At 46.9% G+C, this 11862-nt stretch overlaps 2 long non-coding RNA genes across 2 annotated transcripts; both read left to right on the top strand.

The window, feature by feature from the left end:
- The first annotated feature begins 875 nt into the window (after positions 1–875).
- LOC116149664 (uncharacterized) lies at positions 876–3054 on the top strand. The gene is made up of 3 exons (XR_004133278.2): positions 876–1081; positions 1227–1377; positions 2354–3054. It is a non-coding gene; the product is annotated as an uncharacterized LOC116149664 (long non-coding RNA).
- A 487-nt stretch (positions 3055–3541) lies between these two features.
- Positions 3542–10766, top strand: LOC135319689 (uncharacterized). The gene is made up of 3 exons (XR_010378506.1): positions 3542–3693; positions 3819–3960; positions 9268–10766. It is a non-coding gene; the product is annotated as an uncharacterized LOC135319689 (long non-coding RNA).
- The last annotated feature ends 1096 nt before the right edge of the window (positions 10767–11862 follow it).

Below are 11862 nucleotides of genomic sequence, written 5' to 3'. Positions count from 1 at the left end.
GTCTGTGCTCTCTGGGTGGACAGGCAGCCCTTCTCTGGCACTGTTTCAACGCTCCTCCACCCAGCTGTGCAGTTGAATTTGTATGGCCGCTTGTGCATGGCACACAGCACTCACGGCTCTCCCTCCTTATCCCTCTTCTTGGAAGCTTCAGGGTTTTGTTGTTTGGCTCCCAGGACCCTTTCCAGAACCAAGTCCAGGTCCAGCTGATGAGGAAGGGGTGGAGATGCAGGTGGAGAGGCTCAGGTAGAACAGTGACTGACTACAAAGGGCGGGTATCCGTTCTCACAAGAACACAGCAGACTTCAGAGGACTGAATGTTTGCTGGGAGGAGGACAGACCTGGAATGTGAAATTTTGGGATCGTTGCTCTGTGTCTTGCAATATGAATGGCCCCTTTGATGTTGGTAGCAGAAGGGGCAGTAGTTCCTCTCTGCTCTGGGGGGAAAGGGGACTACTGCAATGGGGGGCGGGGGATCTTTGCAATGGGGGGAGGGTATTATTACAGTAGGGGGAGGGGAAGTTGCAATAGGGGAAGGGGGCTGTTAAAGTTGGGGGAGGGGACTGATGCAGTTGAAGGAGGAGCTGTTGGGGAGGGGCTGTTGTTGGGGGAGGGGACTGGTGCAGTTGGGGGAGGGGCTGTTGTAGTTGGGGGAGGGGGGCTCTTGCTGTAGGGTGAATGCTCTGAGCATGCGTCTACAAGTGTCTCAAGGGTTTGCCAGAGAGGGTTTTTCTCTTTTATAGGGAGGAGTAAACATGGCTAGGAAGAGCCCGCCGGGGGGAGGTGGGCTCCAGGCTAGCTGTGTGGGGCGGGAGGCTGGAGAAGGTCTTCCCAGAGCCCAGCCTGTTCTCACGGGCTCTGTTTGCTGCTCAGGCTGGGGCCGAGCCGGAGTTCCGGAGGAGAGGGTCTGCGCCACAGTTCGGTTAACAAGCCTCCTGTCCTGACGGATCAGGGAGGACCAGCGTGCCGCTAAGCATTTATGAGGCAAAGACGGGACTCTGGAAAGTCTGTGAGTGGCGGTGTCGTAGGAAATCAAGCGGAACATCCGTGACTCTGACCCAGGCCACCTGGGGAGGGACTGGAGGTAAGCCATTCCCCCAGCACGAAAGGGGTGTTTCTTGACTTTGTTTTCCAGGACCACCAGACTCAAGTCAAGTTCCACATTGTCATTAAAACACTTCCAGGGCTGAAACGGTCTCAGAGTTTAGTTTGATCTTCTCACTTTGCAGATGGCGAAACTGAGGCCCAGAAGGATTTTTTTTCACCAGATTCATGTACGTGGTTCAGGTCAAAGGAAGCACGTGCCAGAGGCTCCCGACACCCAGTACTGCCCTTCTACACGTGGTGACGGCGCATGGAGTCACGTGAGATTCAAAGGAGGTAAGTCTGAAGATTCTCTGGTAAGTTGAAGGCCAGACGTAAAGCAAGCTCACGGCGCCTGAGCCGGGCGCTCAGCTCCGCCTCGGCCCCAGGCCCCCCCTTCTGCTTGCTGCTTCTCCGGGGCACTCACCTCCTGACATAATTTGTTTACTCATTGTGCTACCTTACGGCCTGTCTCTCTGCACCAAAATACAAGTTCTGTGAGAGAAGGGGGTTTGGTTTTCTGTTTTGTTTCCTAGTGAATCTTTAGCGCCTAGAATCATTCTTAGGGGTTAGACGCCCGGGAAAGACGCGCTGAAAGATCAATAAGCCCAGGGCGTCTTGAGACGCAAACCCCTTCACCGCAGCTGTCGGGTGGGTGCACCCCGTCCCCCGGCCGGCGTTTACGGGACGCCTTCAGAGCTGCAGGAGTCCTGCCAGGAGCCGGGGATCCTGCCAGGAGCCGGGGATCCGGTGACCCTGCGGGCAGGGAGTGGGGCGCCAGCTACTCACTGGTGAACACGTGAAATCTCAGGGAGGGACCCAAACACGGCAGAGGGTTAAGTAAGGGGGTGTCCCGCTTAGGCTGGGGTTAGGGTGGAACTCTCTGGGGCAGCGTTTAGGGCTGGAGGGCAGACATGTTAAACCACCAAAAGAAGCCCTCAGGGAACAGCCCGCGAGAATCAGGTTTCCCTGGGATTCACATTGGCATAATGTTTTATCTGTTTCTAAAGGCTCTTTCATCATTATCACCTCATGCCTCCAAGGGTTAGGTTTTGTTATAAAGTGTCTGCCTGATTAGAAAGGGCTGTAAAGTTTGCCTTGAGTCTAGAATCCCATCCTTCCTGTTTCTATGAGCAGGGGACAAGAGAGCTAACCTTTGGAATTTCTGTTTTAATTGGCATCAAAACCTAGCTTTCTAATGAATAACAATAAAAGGCAGTGAACAGATAAAGGCAGGTCTGATGCATAAATGTTTTTTCCCCTCTCTCTTCAGTATAGGGCTAGAAGACATAATATATGATCTGCACTCACTTTGATGTTGGAGAGGGGCTAGCTTGGTCGGATCTCATCGACTCAAAATAAACCCAGCTTAATGATGACACCACTGTAAGTTTTAAGCATATATTCTGTCTGTAGAGAAAGAAAGGGAGAATCAAAATTAGTTTTAATGACAAAGTCAGGAAGAGGTTGAATCGGTTGATGCATAAATGAGACTGTCACTAAAAATATGTTCAAAAGAAGCTTCAGGGTATTAAGAATGCTCATAAAAGCTTTCTGATTAGTGTCAGACTAGAAGAGAACAGTATCTTTAAAATAGGCCACACTTTAGTTTCTGCATATCTGTCGCATCAAACCTGGACATTTTAATAAAACATTTATAAATATATGAAATATTTAAATTGATACAGTGAAACCTGTTTCCTGTGGAATCCCTGAGTTGCCACCAACAGGTCCGTGCAGTGATCTCTAAGCTATGTTTGCAACAATGAGCCTGAGGCACTGTCAGAAATTCCTTTATCCATTCACCACGTGTTTGCGGAGTTCCTGCTGTCTGCTGTATCTGGGGGTACAGAAATAGAGGCCCCCATCCCTGCCCTTGGAAAGCTCACTGTTGCAGGTCAGCAAATGACGTCAGACTTGTTGAGTGCTATGTGATCATGAAAAGAAATCTGGTGTTATATTGGCTTACACCCTTGACAAAGTGATGTGTGAGTGTGTGAGTCTACGAAAATGAAATGACCATGGCTGTCCGCACCTTGAGGAGCCCAGGCCTCGCCGACGGGCAGGCTCCCTGCGGCCGCCGAGACCCGAGCTGTCCTCTCAGGCTGGTCCAGGGCTCCTCCAGAAAGGAGGCTGCAGGCCGCAGTGTGTGAGGACTTCTAGCCATGCTGATGAAGGCAGAAGGGACTTGCAGGACTAGCAGACTTACACAAACAGTTGAAAACTACATAAGCCTGTTTATGGTTTTATTTTTAATGAAAGCGTCTGTCTGTGGTTTTCAGAGGCCACACAAGCGTTCTTTCCACCTGCTCCCCCTTCCCCGCCCCGCCCACGCCCGCCACGCCCGTGCCCCGCCCCTTCCCAGCCCCTTCCCCGCCCCGCCCCTCCCTCCCCGCCCCGTCCCCGCCCCGCCCCTTCCCCGCCCCGCCCCCGCCCCGCCCCGCGTGCTTACAAGGGCTCAGCAGCACTTTCACCCAAAGGACGAGTCAGAGGAAAAGGCGGATGGGTTCCGGGCAGGGCGCTCGTGTCCATGTGACTAAAACCCGGCAAGAAACCCTGAGAGTCTGGAAGGAACTGGAGCGCGGATGTTGCTCACGACCTTCCCCAAACCAAGTAAGAATTAAAAACAGAGGCCGAGTAATCAATCACATAAGCTGTCACTACTTTCGGGCTTCGTATTTCAAAAAGTGATTTAGATGTTAGCCGTCCAGGCGACCGAACACTGTTTCTTTCCATAGGGCTTTCCCTGGCGGAAGCGCACAGAGGAGACCAGACAACAGATAACGCGACAGAGGGCGTGCGGGCTGCTCCCCTCTGGGCTTCACACCGCCTTCCAGAAGGGCATGTGGGCACGTGACTAGTTTCTCTCAGGCCAACTGGGTACGTGTTCTTCTTAAAGTAATCATATTTTAAATTCGTGTTGCAGTTGAAATTTTTGAAGCCCTTTTAGGAGTATCGTGGCCCCTGAATTGGGAGGCAGGTGTATGGGCCACGTTCCTAGCGCCTATAAACTTGATGCTTTCCCATCTGCCCTTGTGCGTAATCCAGACACCACCCAGTGGTGTTCCAGACGCTTCTGGTCCCGGGCCACCCACTCATACGCCGGTCGCCTCGCCTTGGTCTCTTGCCTCCCTTATGGCCCCTCTCCCGGATCTCGGCGGGGAGTCCTGCTCCCAGGGGCACGTTTTTTAAAATACAAACCAACCAGTCCAGAGTCTGCATCCTCAACGGTCTCCCTTATCAGGCCCTCACATCCCGGGCTGCTGTTCACCTGCCCTAATTACCCCAGAGCCAGACACCAGACAGCAAGGACCACCGCCACGCCCCAGAGCTGCTGAAATTATTCAGACTAGCCAGCCCTAAGCCTGCCTCCGCTACTTCGCCTGTTCCTTCCAGTGGAAACCAGAGAAGGGTTCTTGCACACAGTTTCTCCCTCTGCCTCATGTCCAAGCCTGGAGATTGCCCCTGTGGCCCTGTGGCGGGGCACCTGCTCCCTCTCCTGGAATCTGTGAGTGGCGTGAACTGTCCTTTCAACGGCAGTTGTCTCCTGATCTGTGGGTCTTCTCTTTCCTAGAAATAACAAAGTCTATTAAAACACAGGACAAGTAATCTAGCAGAGGCTGGGGATGGAGGCCTACAAGGTGCAGACTTGGCTGCAAAACTTTGCAATAGGTTTTTCCGTCTTCGAGCCCCAGGCTTCGTCCCTGCACGACATTCTGGTGGGATGTGGGGTGAAGTGAGGGAAAGATGTGCCTTGTCATTCCTCAGGCTCTGTCTGCCCACTTGTCTTGGTTGGGCGTTTCCAGTCCTTGGTTGGGACATTTTTAAAACTGTAGTTACAAAGCACTAGTACGTCACAGTCCCTGATTTCCCGATTATGAGCAGACCTCTTTCCACTGAGCTGCTGTTTGTGACTGCCAAGACTTTGAAAGTGTTTGACTTCAGCTTTACTTCCCACATGCTGGGTCCACATGTGTCTGTTTGACTGTTTCCTAGGCTTAGCGCAACGTCTTGCACAAAGTAGGTATTGGCTGGATGGTAGCTGAACAAATCAGTGGATGAATCATTCAGCTATTGAACCTAGCTGTCTCAAAGCCACCCAAAGTTTATAAGGGTTGGCTGCAAAGGACTCCATGGGTTTCTATGGTAGGCTGAGTAATGGGGGCCCCACAAGGTATCCATCTTTGAACCCCTGGAACCTGTGGCTGTTACCTTACATGGCAAAAAAGGTGTGATTTCACTTTGCAGATGTGATTAGGTTAAGAATCTTGAGACGGGGGCAGTGTATAGCTCATTGGTAAAGCACTTGCTTAGCATGCACGCGGTCCTGGGTTCAATCCCCAGTACCACCCTCAAAAAAAGCCCACCTAATTACCCACCCCTCCCCCCAAAATCTTGAAATCAGGAGAGATTATCCCGCATTATTTGGGGCCCCTAAATACAATCACAAATGTCAACAGAAAAGAGGCATAGGGAAATGACAGCACAGAAGAGGGGGAGGCAATGTGACCAAGGAGGCAGACATCAGAGTGATGTGACCGCGACCATGGAACACAAAGGAACTTGGATACGGCAAAGAAGCGTTTCCCCCAAGAGCCTCCGGGGGGGAGCGTGATCCTCCTGACAACTTGATGTCAGACTTCTGGTCTCAGGAACTGTGAGAGAAGACAGTTTTGTTGTTTTAAGCCCCTAAATTTGTCATAATTTGTCGCAGCAAACTCAGGAAACCAGTATAGTCACTGAGGAAAACTTTCGGGTGTTCCTTTCTGGAGAACTCTAAAAAAAGCAAACAAACAAAAAAAAAGAAAACAAAAAAACCCAAAACACCACGGTCACACACTGGAGTGGCCAGGTGACAGGAACCAGATTTGATGGTCTCTAGAAGTTCCTTTCTAAGAACTTTTCTTTGATTCTAAGGGAAGCTTGGTTACTGGGCTTCAGTTTCTTTCCTCGGGTAAATGACATGGGTGCGCTTGCAGGAAAGGCAGGCAAGGGCGCAGACATACTTGGTCATATCTAGAGCTCCTGGAGGCTCAGGGTGTCCCGGCTGCCATCACTGTTGGTCCATTCTCATGACTGCCAACTATCACTCAGACAAAAGGGAGGAAAGGACATGCTGTCATTTCGCAGGGGTTGCATTTCTGTGTCTACTGAGCTAGCGTTGGAGACAATGGATCAGAGAGCTCGTTGACCTGGGGGGCGATGTTTGAAGGTAAAGGAGATATGAAGGGGATTTTTAATAAAACCTTAGTCAGTCTTGGTGATGATATTAGCATTTTGTTTTGTGTGATGTTTTCCTGCTTTTTGGGATCAATTAGCATATTAATAGATCACTGATGATTGTTGCTGTTGTTTTGAAAATCAGTTCAAGTAAGATGAGCAGAAGTGTCTCAAATCTTGATAAAAAAAAACTGAGCCTTAAATGTGAAATAAACTTAAGGAAAGTGCAGCTTTGGGTAATCATTTGGGTATGAATTGTTAGAATTCTTGGAGTCAGAGTCACAAATATGTCCAAATAATGTCCTGTATTTTCTTGTCTCCTAGGCAATTATTAGAGCACCTTTGAGTTCTTTTTTGAAAAAAATCGATGTCTTATGTAACAAGCTGGCAGTTAAGAAGACAGAACATATGACTCCTTCACCCCCATTTAAGAAAAACACAATTTGGTCACATAGATGGTGTAGAATGTAAAACTCCACAGAGAAGTACACCTAGCCTCAAGGGACACGGAGTCCATATACAGCGTGTTAGCGAAGTTTACTGACACAACTTTGATGCATTATATTTCTTTCTTTAATATAGAATTTTACGTAAACTTCTTTTACAGGACACCCCCCTCACCAGCAAGCTGAGTTGCTAGGTTATCACTTGGTCTCATTGTATCTTCAGCTTCTATTCCGTGTCTAGGTTTCATCCAATATCTGCAAAGATGCCGTATCTAGCAGAGTTTAACCATTCTCCATCTAAAGAAGCTCTTACAGAGGACAGCCAGCTGTGTCCCCCTTACAAGGGAGGTCAACTAGTGCCTCTCCTCTCTTAAGGCAGGTTTATTTCTGATTCTGACATCTGCAGGACACATTGTGCCCAGTCAGGTGGCGTCTGAAAGGTCTCCGGGGGAATCCAGCTTACTTTCCTCCCTCCAAGCCAGGTCTGGTGGGAACTTGGTGTTTCAACATGTGCTTTTCATGAGCTTTGTTTTACCTTTCTGGAATTCCCTCGGGAAGTTAGCCTGTGCCTTAAAAACGTAAGCAGGTGGCCAAGAATTTATATACTTTCTCAGCCAAGGGAATTGACTTGTTTAGTAACACTTCTGTATTATCATTGCCAGCGGGACGAGTGATGTGGGCAGAAAGTACCTCCTAGGTTTCTGGTGCGTGACTGTGGTGCTCGCTGAGGAAGACAGCACGAGGTGAGGAAGGCTCCCTGGAGAAGGTGCTGGCTAGGTTCGGATGTGTTTGGTTTGCACGTCGAGAAGAGCTGGAGCCCTGCAAGTGGATGCGAATGCCTAGGGGTGGACTGCAGGGTGAGACGTAAGGTTGTTTGCCACCGAATCCCGAGGCGCATCCACAGGCCAGGACGGAGGGGGCGTCCAGGCCAGAGTGAAAGTGACCAAAAAAGGGAAACACTGTGGAGAGCCTGCCGTGTGTCAGACATGGTGCTGAGAGCTGGGCATTGAGAGAGGCCTCGCCGAAGAATAAAGCTGAGAGTGTTTAAATGATAGAAAATAGTCAGACAAATGCGTCTTGGGCACGGAGGCCACTGGTGACTTTAGGAAGAGCCGCTCAGTGGGGCGGTGGGAGCCGAAGCCAAATGATAGAGGCTTGAGGATGAAGTGGGGGATAAGCAAATGGGGCGACGAGCGTAAACAGCCTTTTGAGTGATTTGCCTATGACTGAGGAGGACAGAGTTTGGATGGTAGGTGGAGGGGCTCAGGAAACAAAGGGGGAGATGGTGTCAGCAAAATGGTGAAGGAAGGAACTCTGAATTCTACCCTCCGTAAAAACAGTGAGAAGCTGGCAAACGTAGCAGAATCAGTACTTTGGGAGCTCTGGAAGTGAACCAAATGCTTGCAGCAACGTGGGGAGTGCTTGCGTAAGAGAAGTGCAGATTCTTGCTAATAACGGGTAGCTCTGTGGCATTTTAACTTCCTCATGTCTTTGGAGGTTCCCAAGTCAAGTGCCAGGGTACCAGGATAAGGATGGTCTCTGACGTGAACACTGAAGTAGCCAGCAAGGATGGCAGGTGCTGAGATGGGGAGTGAGACAGGGTCTGATGTTAAAATGTACTCTTCCCATTTAGATTTGAGTTTTTACTTCATGGCAGGTGACGTGGAGCCACAGAAGTTTCCTAGGATTCCGAAAACCAGGCTGACTTGGATTTATCTAAGAAACCTTAGCTAAAAAGCAGGGGTCCCAGGGCTGGCAGCGGTTTTATTTTTTATTAAATTCATCGCACTTCATTACCAATCAAAAGCGCACCTTTGCATACTTCCTTTGCCGTCGCCATTGTGTCAGGTACCGTGTGGGGTACCAGGGAGATCTAAAACGCGGTGCCTGGGGTCAAAGCTTAAATCTGAGTTTGAGAAACATAAAAGCAACACACGTGAGATATAAAACAAGGAATCACGCACACTAAATTTTGTGATCCAGACTCTGGGTCCTAAAAGCGTTTGAAGAAGGAAGAGACCAACAGTGGGTATTAAAGACGACGCAGAGAAACCGTGACAAGCTGAGGCTGGATAAATGGGTATGATTTGGAAAACGGCTAGGGAGGAAGAAACGTGTTACTGGTGGAACGAATCACCTAAAAGAAAGCCCAGCAGTGCAGGTGAACATGGTGTGTTTATGTACGGAAAGAACGTGACTGGACCAGAAGGAAGGGCACGTGTCGCCTTTAGAAGTTAGAGTGGGCAGTGGGAAACAAAACGAGAGCTCATGAAACAAAGAGTAACTTCGCATGACGAGCAACACAAATTTAGTTAAACTTTACTTTTCCCCTACATCAAAGTAATGCAAGCATGACTGTACTCTTAATTTTTCAGAGATTAAAGTTTATCTGTAAGCTTTATCTTTCTTTTCTTCACTTCATTATAATGAGTTTAAACAAAAATCTTCTGTAAACTTTAATCTTTCCCAATTTAAGCCACTCTTGGTTAAGCAAATGTCTCACATTTCTCCTCACTTACAGGACGGCTTCCTCCCCGACTCCACATAAGCTGAAACAGCAGCAGACACGCCGTTTTGGTTCCATGTCCCGTCTGGTGATCGTCTCTGCCCTCCTTCGAGTGGACTGCCTTTTCCCTAAACTCTTCTTAAAAACGCTGTGGACTTATGTACCCCAAACTCCTCCAGAAACAAGGAATGCTTCTAAGAAGATGAAATGCATAATCTTTGCTGAGGGTTCACATTAAAGTTACGTGTTCAGAGTATTCCAACACCTGGCCAAATAGTAACTTGATTTTCCACACTCAGTCCCGAAATGAGGGAAAATTGACCATTTCCCACGTCACTTCGCCTTCTGTTCTGCATTCATCGTTTTTTCTCTTGAACAACCTCTAAGCAAAGTCCCAAGAGGATGCGTTTTAGCAAAAATACTCTTTAGAACTGGATTGTTTGAGACTTGCGTGCAGCGTAAGGGAACAGCTTGCCTTAGAGCGGCGCACTCTGCTCACTCTGGAAGTCTCCCTGCCGAATTAAGAACAAACAATAATGAGCAAATTGTAGCTGGAGCTTATTATGCACATATTTCTTTCTTAATTAGAAAGTGCACAACTGGGACAAATCATGTGACTATCCACAGAATAGACTTTTTTGCACCAGTAATTTTACTTTAAATCGTTCGTCAAAGCTGTTATTCCAGTCAGTGTGACAAAACGGCATGGAAACCCCAGGGGCATAGACGGCTTGTCCGCCTGTTTCCCTGACGGAAAGATGCTGTCTGGTAGCTCTGCACATCAGGAAAACGCACTTCCTGCAGAAGTTCAAAACTCTAGTCTGAGTACTGGCTGTTGTAATCTGACAAAAGGCTATAAAACCGGATGTTGAGGCTGCCCAGAATGGTTCTCACTGGTGTCTGGCTTTTAATCCTGTCTCCATGGGTTCTATTCTGTGGTTGCCCAGGGCACCCAGTAGTACTGACAACTGATGTAACAGAGCTAAAAGCTTGAAATTAAAAGCCTGAAATCCAATTCTATTATTAACATGCTATGTAATCTTAAGCAACTCCTCAATCTCTCAGAATCTCATCAAAAAATAAGGATAATTGTAGTTAATTTTTAGAACTATTAGGATTGTTAGAAACACTAAAAGAGGTATAATTATACTTAGGGCAGTGTTTGATACTTAATAGAAATATAGTTAATGCTTCATAATGAAACTGACTTCATTAAATCATTCAATAAATATTTATTATGGGTCTAGCTGGGGCCAGGGGCTTACCTAGTTACTTGGGATGTTGGCAAATAAAATAGCGAAGTCTTGTTCTGTTGAGGTTTGCGTCTGTGTGAAAGTGTATGTGTGAGTGTGCATGTTGTTTCCCTGCATAATTAGCAAGTAAACAAATAAGTTATTAGGTAGTGGTTTGTACTATTTTGGGAAAAAAACCTCAAAGGATCTACGTGGAGTAGAGGGTGACAAAAACAGGGTATATTTTTAAGATGTAAAAAATAAGAAGAGAATTTTTTTTTTTTTTTTTTTTTTTTTTTTTGCCTGGGATAAAAAGAAAAAGAAAGGCACGGAAGGAAATGAAATCCGGGAGGACGTGGTGGGTGGAGTTGATACAGATTATAGAGTCTCACAGTTGTTTTAAAGGCTTTGATTCTTCTTTGAGCAGTAGTTTTAGGCAGTGGAGTGATGTGATATGATTTACGTCTTAAAAGGGATGCTTTTGCTGCTGCAGAGTGGACTGTACCAGAGCGGTTTTTGATTACTGATTTAATATCTTATTAAAAGTATGTTCAGATTTTCTATTTTTCTTGCATCAGTTTAGGTAATTTATGTATTTATAATAATTTGTCCTTTTTTCTAGGTTATTTAATTGATTGGCATATAATTGTCCATAGTATTCTCTCATAACTCTTTGTATTTCTGTAGGTTTGGTAGTAATGTCCTCACTTTATTTGCTGATTTCAGTTGTTTGCATCTTGTCCCTAATTTTCTTAATCCAGGTAAAGGTTTGTCAATTTTGTTGGTCTTTTCAAAGAAACAGAGTTTGTGTTCTCTATTCTTCTTTTCCCCCCTTTTCCCCCCATTTATCTCTGAGTAGACCATTAATTATGCATGGTGCTGAGTTAGCAAGGAATTATTGTTTAAAGGGATCTAGGCACAGAAAGTTGTCTTGGTAAGCTATTTCAAGCATTATGGGAGAAATAATTCCTTTTTTATAAAGCTGTTTCATAATGTAGAAAAGATAAGAAATGATTTTTTTCTCCTACAAAAATACACAATGTTGATACACAAATAAATACTAGAAATGCCTACATAAATTATTAGCAATTATGATTCCAAGGCATATTAAAATCCAAAGGCAAAGCCTCCTACAATATGGTGAACACAGACTATAACTGAAACTGAGCAGGACCCTGCAGGGCCTTCCTGGGACCAGATCTCCCCACCTCCTTGTCCCCTGACTCTTGCTTGTAGAAAAGCTTTAGCCTCCTAGGCCTTCCCCAAGTTCCAAAGAACATATTTAATCAGAGAAATGAAGAAATGAAGAAACAAAGGGAAGCAGTCAAGCAAGACAAAATCATAATTGTTTAGCCATAAACAAAGTCAAGGACCCTTA

Source organism: Camelus dromedarius, chromosome 30, assembly GCF_036321535.1.
Source record: "Camelus dromedarius isolate mCamDro1 chromosome 30, mCamDro1.pat, whole genome shotgun sequence".
NCBI classification, from domain to species: domain Eukaryota; kingdom Metazoa; phylum Chordata; class Mammalia; order Artiodactyla; family Camelidae; genus Camelus; species Camelus dromedarius.
Note: the sequence above shows the minus strand (reverse complement) of the source record. Positions and strands in the feature narration are given on the sequence as shown.